This window comes from Formica exsecta, unplaced genomic scaffold (assembly GCF_003651465.1).
Source record: "Formica exsecta isolate Colony F162 unplaced genomic scaffold, ASM365146v1 scaffold196, whole genome shotgun sequence".
NCBI classification, from domain to species: domain Eukaryota; kingdom Metazoa; phylum Arthropoda; class Insecta; order Hymenoptera; family Formicidae; genus Formica; species Formica exsecta.
The window spans coordinates 568520-577309 of NW_021849259.1; positions in this window are offsets into that span (position 1 = coordinate 568520).

Here is an 8790-nt window from a genome sequence, read left to right on the forward strand (position 1 = left end):
TATAATATTATTAATCTATTAACTATATATTATATAATATTAAATTTTTCAATGCTATATATAAGTAATTTTATGTCAAGAATTAAAACTCGTTGAAACCCATGCAATTTAAATAAAGTCATCATCACCATCATATATGAGATTATTTTATTGAGATTGCATGGATTTTTCAGCGAGTTCCCATACAGCACACAAAGATTGCATACATATTGTAGCAATCTTTCACCGCAATATTGCAACTTTGCAAATTTACTGCAAAATGTTGCTGCATCATTGCTGTGGAATTGCAGCAATGATAAAATGTCCGCTTTCAGGAATATTGCAACAAAATATTATAGCAACATTGCAATGTAATGAATTTGCAATGATGTATATATATTTATTTTTGGGTATACAAATGTGTAATTAATGACGATACATTGTAATTAAATGTCTTTATTTGTACTTATGTTAACGTTATAAATAACATAACATTGCACATAACATATTATTGCACTCAACATGTTCACGAAATAAAAATATATTTTTTTTTATATTAGAGAAATATATAAAAATGGTTCAGCTTTACGAGCCGCTTTTATTACCACTAATAATTTATTGAATTTTGTCCATTATTGTTTTCCTTTGTTAAATGTCTGTAAAAATAAAATAGGAGTTAAAATTCATATTTGCATAAAAATATACATACTGCAAATATACATAAATATTTTTATCAAATATTTTAAAGTTCATATCTACAGCAAAATAGAAAATTAGAGAAAGCAAAAAATATCCACATAAAAAATATACGAACATATATCATAGATAAATATAATTTTTACTTTTGCGATCTCAATAATTTTAAGGTTATTAACCTAGGTTATTAACCTTAGGACATGCTATTCTATTATGATTAATTAATACATAATATATATAGGTTGCTATAATAAAACATAATATTATCAAAAAGTTCTTACCTTTTCTCGTACGCAACAATAAAAAATGTTAATCACGAAATACACGACAATCACAGATATGTGCAGCAAGACCGGCGCCTACTACACACGCACACAATTGCGAACGCGTACATGTGCTGCGCAAAGCATACAGTGCAGCAATATAAGCCAATTTAAGAAAAATGTTTTAATAAAATGAACCATTTAGTATTGTTTATCGTTAACATCTTTCATGTAGAAATATTGCAAAAAATTATTTTATTATAATATTTTATTATTAAAATTATATAAAAATTGAATTTTGCAATATTTCCGAAATATTAATGTCATGTTGCTACAAGTGTGCTGGTACTTTGTGGCTCTATATTTCTGCAATGTCTTTGTAATGTTGCATTGCAATTTGCAACATTGCAATATTGCTGCAATATAATTGCAATGATCCGTGCTGTATGGGTTTCAATTCTTGATATAAAATTACTGCCTCGGTCTGAAACTGCCAGAGCACATTGTGATGATTTTGTTTATCGACCTATCGCCGCGCGGCTTTTATCCTTTGAAAAGAACAAACGGCCAAAAGAAGTTCTTATCCATTTAGATAACATTCTTCGTGCCCCACCGGAGAAATACCTGTATTACATGCACGACCGATTTTTCCATTCATCTTCAAACCGCTCAATGCGTTCAAGCAAATTTCTTCTTTTGAGCTGTCAGCGTAAATTACACAAGAATTTCCACGAGATCACCGATATAATCTAAATATTATTTTCTTATTCGCAGCGTAGTATGTACAATTTTTTTTCTAGCTTTACTGTAAAAAGATTATAGTTCAATCTATCATAAACTAAACATCTAAAGTTCATATTTTTTAGAAGTCTATAAATAAAATGAAAATAAAAAAGGAATTGCATTAATTAAAAAAGCGTGAACACCAACATTTTTTAATTATAGCTTTAATTTTTGTTATTAGAATACGGAGTAAATCTTAAATAATTTTTTTCTTATATAGTGCGATTATTCCAAAAATATGCCCCAAGTAAAATTAATGGAAGGAAACTGTATGACGGCTCTCACCTTTAATCGAGTCGTCAATATCTTAGGTTTATCATGTGAATCCTGTCGCACGTGCCTGGAATATCAGCTCCAATTTAGAAACCAAACATCTTGCATTAAGAACCCATTTCTATTGATTAATAGTAAAGTCACTTCAACGCGAAGGATATTCTAATTTTATTCCCGTCAGCCAAGAAATGTTAAATTTTATTTGGAAGCTCTTAGCCTGGAAGATACACAAAGATTGGTATTGGATGCGATGGCTTTGTAAAGTGTCAAAGTAGAAGGGCGGTTCTCTAGCTATATCGATTCTCCATCGATATTTTTTTTGCTATTACCAGGCTTTTTGTCAACTGTAAAACGAATCGCGTTCATCCGGCGATGTCTCAAGATGTCTTTTAAAATATAGGACATTCTTTCGTTGCGTAGTGCCATCGCCTCTTCTGGCAGATGCACTTGATAGTAATGACAAGGGCAATATATACTTCTCGTGAGAGGCAATCTCGTTGTTTTGACGTAGGATTCCAGTAGCAGAAATATTGTGCCAAATAAGTAAAAGTAAAACACGAACTGCGAAAGATCAATATCATACGATTGCTATGTCGTGACTTATGCTTTGACTAGTGAAGCGGATAAATTGCCAATTCTTAGAAAGTAAAAGGAAAAATGTGGTATCATAAAAAAATATAAAAAACTTTATATAATACTAATAACTACGCGAAAGATAGTGTTCCGTGACATTTTGCTTTTTCGAAATGCCCTGCCCTATAATGTTATTTTCTAATATTTACGTGCCTTTTAGCAGATTTATCATTTTTCTTATAGGGTTTAATATCAAGATAAATCTCGTATTTTACGAGCGATTTAAAGAAAGAAAGGTTGGATTTATCGTAAAAATATTGTTATGTATATATGTATGTAAGATAAAACTCGAATTATAAATGTTTCCTTTTTTCCCCTTTTGTTTCTTTTATGACATTAAAATAATATCCAGGCTCGCTTAACTGTACAATTATGTTGAAACTTTATCTCAAGCTGATAAGACTGATGGATTCTATGCAATATTGTTAATTGTCTATATATATCTTGCAGTTCAACATTAAAATCTTTAAATATGCAAACTAATTTTTCGATTTAACCGACAAAATCTGAATTGTCGAGAAAAAATAGATTGCTACATAAACGAAAAACCTTCCTTAAAATGTTAATTTTTTTACAAAGAATGGCATTTTAAGCCTGCAATTACGTTGCATTCCCGGCTTTTTACGTATATAAATAGTGCACCTGCAGTGCGTCATTTTTTTTATATTTATGTAACACCATCGATCGATAGAATACAATATGTATTCTAATCTGCAAACCGAAAGAGTGGGATACAATATGCACACAAATGCATTACATTTTGCACATTTCAGTTAATCCCTGTATTATGTACTGTCACAAGATATTTATGCCGGTATTATGAACCATCACAAGAGATTTACGTACTCACTGGTAAATTCTAAAATCAATCTTCACGTAACAATGCACAATGGAATTTTAGTTTTGATAAGTTGGCCGAGCAATTTGGCAAATATTCGTCGTTAGCTCGACTGTGTAATTATGCAAAATTCTAATTTTTATATTATTCAAGATTATTATTGATCAACGAAACGTATCACCGATTTGCTGACCATTAAGTTTTATCAGCAATAACTTGCTGCGAGATTTAATTTATAATTCTCTTATAGTTGCCATGTATGTTTATGTATGCCACAGTGGATGAATACGGGCAAAAACAGGAATCGTTAAACACACTGGAATATACAATGCAAGCGATTATAACATTTTATTGTCGGACGTTTTCTTTACTTTTTTGCATTGTTTTTACTTTTTTATTGTATTCGCATAATTAATTAATGCTTACCACGACAACGATAACGAAAAGTCGAATTAACGTTTCTTCATTTTTGTCCTTATTCATGCCATGTAGATAGAAAATTTTACACGAGATAGGATAGAAGGGGTTCTAAGACTAAAGAACGTTTCGCCTGCAAAGAGAAAGCGGGATCGATCAAACAGACCATTTTCAACGGAGGATCCTTTAGTTATAAATCATCTAGTCCTTACCCATTTTAGAGCTTTCGGTCCCTTTAACTGCGCGATCACTATTGGTAGAAAGCATTTTATGATCGTCGCAAGGGGTTGCACTATAACGAGGACGATCACTTTTTTCAGGCAGGCGAAAAATTGTATAAAAGTCACATTTATCATTTCACCGCGTCGCTCGTGGAAATTACTCGCGCAACATTTTGATACACTCGACCGACAGAATGTTGTTCGGGATACATTGGTTACGAATATCGTAATTTAGGTTACATTTTATATAAGGAAATTTATCATGTTTGTCTAATTATTGTCATAATCTGAAATTTGTCATGCGACGCGTCCACCGAAACAAAAAAGCAACAAACTTCTGTCCAAATTATATCTTTCCTTTTTATTAAAATATATGCTTTTCTACATTTAGTTTAGAACAAAATTGTAAAAAATAAGAATGAAAAAAGACTTAAAAAATTAAATTTAACTGCTTGTATATTTTATTAAAGGAAAATACAAGACCTATAAAAAAGACAACAAAATCTATAAAAAACAGATTTATTTCTTTTTATTTCTTTATTTACATATTCGGACAATTTTATTTTTAAATCATATAATTTTATGTCTATTTTATTCGTTTTATTCGGTTGTGCCTCATATATTTGCATTTCTGAATAACGACGATATAGATGCGTTATTTATTATTACTAGAACACTATAAACGCGCGTTACGCGTGCGCTATTTATTTTATGTGTATAATTATTTACATATATTAACTCTAATTCTTCGTTTTTTCAAAATAAATTAAATAAAAATTACACACACACTTAATTTTTGAACTGTCAAATGCGTCGCTCAGTTATGACAAGCTTTTATTGATATAAAGTAATATACAACGCAGTGTCGAGGTAACTAATCAGAATCGCAGAAAAGAAGTAACAATACTTGCGAGTATCGATTTAATACACCTTTTTAAAAGTGGATATCTTAATGAGAGCTGTTCACGGCATATTATTAGAATATTATATGTGCATGTGTTATATCTAAAATATTATAAAATGTTCCATATAGTTCTTATAAATAATAATAGACAAAAATGATTAAAAAATCGAGATATCTCTTGCAATATTAGAGCGTAAGAATATTAAGATTTATTTCTTTTATGTCTCCTGGGATGCTACCCAGAACTCTAAATAAAAAACCGGAATTGCGAAAAAATTTAGCTTTAAAATAATTAAAACTAATTTAAAATATATACTTATATATAAAATTTAATATTTTTGTATATATATATACTTTGTTATCATTCGTGCGACACACTTAAGCAGGAAAGTAGTCGTGCAAGACGCTCCGTCGAATTCCTTTTCTAAACGCGATCGCGATATTACACACACACTTAATTTTTGAACTGTCAAATGCGTCGCTCAGTTATGACAAGCTTTTATTGATATAAAGTAATATACAACGCAGTGTCGAGGTAACTAATCAGCATCGCAGAAAAGAAGTAACAATACTTGCGAGTATCGATTTAATACACCTTTTTAAAAGTGGATATCTTAATGAGAGCTGTTCACGGCATATTATTAGAATATTATATGTGCATGTGTTATATCTAAAATATTATAAAATGTTCCATATAGTTCTTATAAATAATAATAGACAAAAATGATTAAAAAATCGAGATATCTCTTGCAATATTAGAGCGTAAGAATATTAAGATTTATTTCTTTTATGTCTCCTGGGATGCTACCCAGAACTCTAAATAAAAAACCGGAATTGCGAAAAATAATTAATATAACGATAAGCTCCTACATAAGCTGAAACATTATGTGTATCGTTTAATAAATAATTGATCTATAATTTAAAATACTTATGTAATTTAATATTTTGCACATATATTTTATAGTACGTAAAATATTTCGGCAGCGAATTAGAACAATACCTAACATGGTATTTGATCTTGGCGGCGTAAACATTGACGCGTGTTAACATTGTTTACGTATCACGGCTTTGTTATCATTCATACAAAGACACTTGAATAGAACTGTAGTGAAGCGAGACACTCTATAAAATTCCTTTTCTAAACGCGATCGCGACAAATATCGGAATAATTTGATAAGATTAATAATTAATTATCTTTTACCTGAAATAATACGTAATTATATTGCAACGATAAATCTCAAAGTGACAGGAATCAAAATTGTAAATTATTGTTTTGTCGCCATCTCTCTCTTTATATGAGCAATAATTATTTCTTTAAAAATACTTAAAAGCTATAATCTTGTAAAAGTTTTTACTTTTAGATTATAATTTTTATATGGAATTATTAGAGTTATTAGTAGTATTTTTTTCAAAATTTATAAAATTATTTTATTAATCTGTTTATTAATATATGCATTGAATATAAAATTCAATGCGTATAATTAATTTTTTTAAATATTAATTATTTTGAGCGCTGCTATAATTTGGATTTTCTATTTGCATGTTGCAGATTAACGTAGCGACCCTGACATTCTGAGAGGAGGAGGAGGCCTAGGAAAGGCATCCTGCACCAGCGGAGCAACCTAAGGGTGAGTATTATTTGTATATTGGTCGTTAAAAATTGCGTACACGCATTAATTCAATCTCATTATTGAATGAATTAAACAAGAGAAAATTAGAAAGAAAGACTTTTAGATAAGTCCGATAAATATTTCCATTATTAAAAGAAATAGTCTTTTCAAAATTTATAAAATTGTTTCGTATTTATATAGAGTTTCTTAGTATTGTATGCATCGGATATAAAATATTCTGCACCAAATATTAATTATATTTCGGACGCTGCCATAATTTGGATTTTATATTTGTATGTTACAGACAACATAGCCTCAAGACCAACAACTCCGCTGTTGCGCATCAGTGCCGGTGAGTGACGAACTTTATTTTATTTTGAGATAACGGATTCTTATAGATATTGTAGATATAAATGTAGATTGTAGATTATAAATAGATCCGTTGCCTCAAAATGGATGGGCTAGAATAGATTAAATTAAATTTCAAGCTTTAAATAGATTTTTTAAATATGCATTAAAACATATTACAGATATAATTTAAAGTATAAATTAAAGCAAATTATTATAACGATGCATGACAAACTGTTATAATGTCTCACGACTATAAACGAGCATAAAACTATGCTCATGTACCGGCAATAATAATTAGCCGGCAACGGAAGGAATTTTTTTCCTTCATTGATCTCCGATAAAGATCGAAGCTACATCTCTGACTAGATGTAGTCATAATAAATATGGTCAGGATCAACGAAAGGTAGGTCCAACTGGCCCAACGGAAGCAACATACGGTGCATTCTATTAGGACACGCGGGTAGGGCACGCGAGTAGGGCACGCGAATAGGATACACGATTAGAGCACGCGAGTAGGGCACGCGAGTAGGACACGCGATTAGGACACGTTCCCCAAAATTTTGATCCCGGATTTCCGCTAGTTTAGCCAGCAAAAGTAAGGTTGTTAAGAGTATTAGGACTATCTTAACTTAAGATAAAGATAATCATTTAATTCCTTAAGATTCTTAAAGAGTAATAAAAAGATTGTAGAGAAATTAGGAATTAAATTAAAAATTAAACTGTAGAAAAATTAGAATTAATTAGAAACAATTTCAAAAATGACATATATACACATGCACTTTTTTAATAAATCAAGAATTGCGTGTATAATAAAATGTAATAGACATGTGTGTTACATTTTATTTTATATATTTAAACTTGTATATATATTTATTATATTGTTTTGAAAATTTATGTAATGTCGAACTCAAAGTAAATACTATCAGTATCAATTAAGCATTATTGGATATATCGAATATATTTATTAATCTATTTGATACTGATAGCATCATTAATTGTAAATTGTACTTTAATTATAAGTGTATAATAATTAATTGTAATTATAATTGCGCTTTAATTGTAATTTATATATAATTATATATTGTAATTGTATTAATATAAAGTTTCCTTTTTGTTGTAAATTACACGAAAATTTACCGAAAGAATATGTATAATGGCAATATAATAGAAATATAAATTATTATATTTGTTAAATATTAGTTTCCATATTATTTATTTTAAAAACATTTATGAACTTAAGAGCTTGTTTTTGAACTAAAGAATCGTTGATAAATTCGGGAAATTCTATTTCATTTTTTATAAATATCACAAATATCATTAATTCTTCTAGTATTTAATAGAAAAATGATTGAATAAGGATGTGAAGATTTCATGATAAGCCAACGATTGAATATTAGCTTTTCGTTCACAAAATTTGACAACTGCCTTCGACATTGCAAACTTGCGAGTAAATTATCCCGAATTTCATGATTTTGATTTGATTAATATTTACGAATTTTGTATCGGAATTAAATATTCGTCAAATAAATTAAATAAACTACATCGCGAAAATACCACTGCGTTCTTTCCACGTTCTTGGACGCGATCGCTGTCTTAACTAAGAGGCCTTATCGCTGTCCCTTTCGTCAGGTAAACGTTAGTAATGTTGCGTGGTTCGTATCGGCGAGGAGTCGAAATAATCTTCATCGTGGAGAATTATTTCTTGTCGGTTCTTATAAGATCTATCCGCAATGTCTAGTTCGGTGTCCTGTTGAAAATTGACGGTTTTCGTTGCAGGATTGGAATTAAACCGAGGTTTTCCTGGCGATTTCTGAAAGCAATG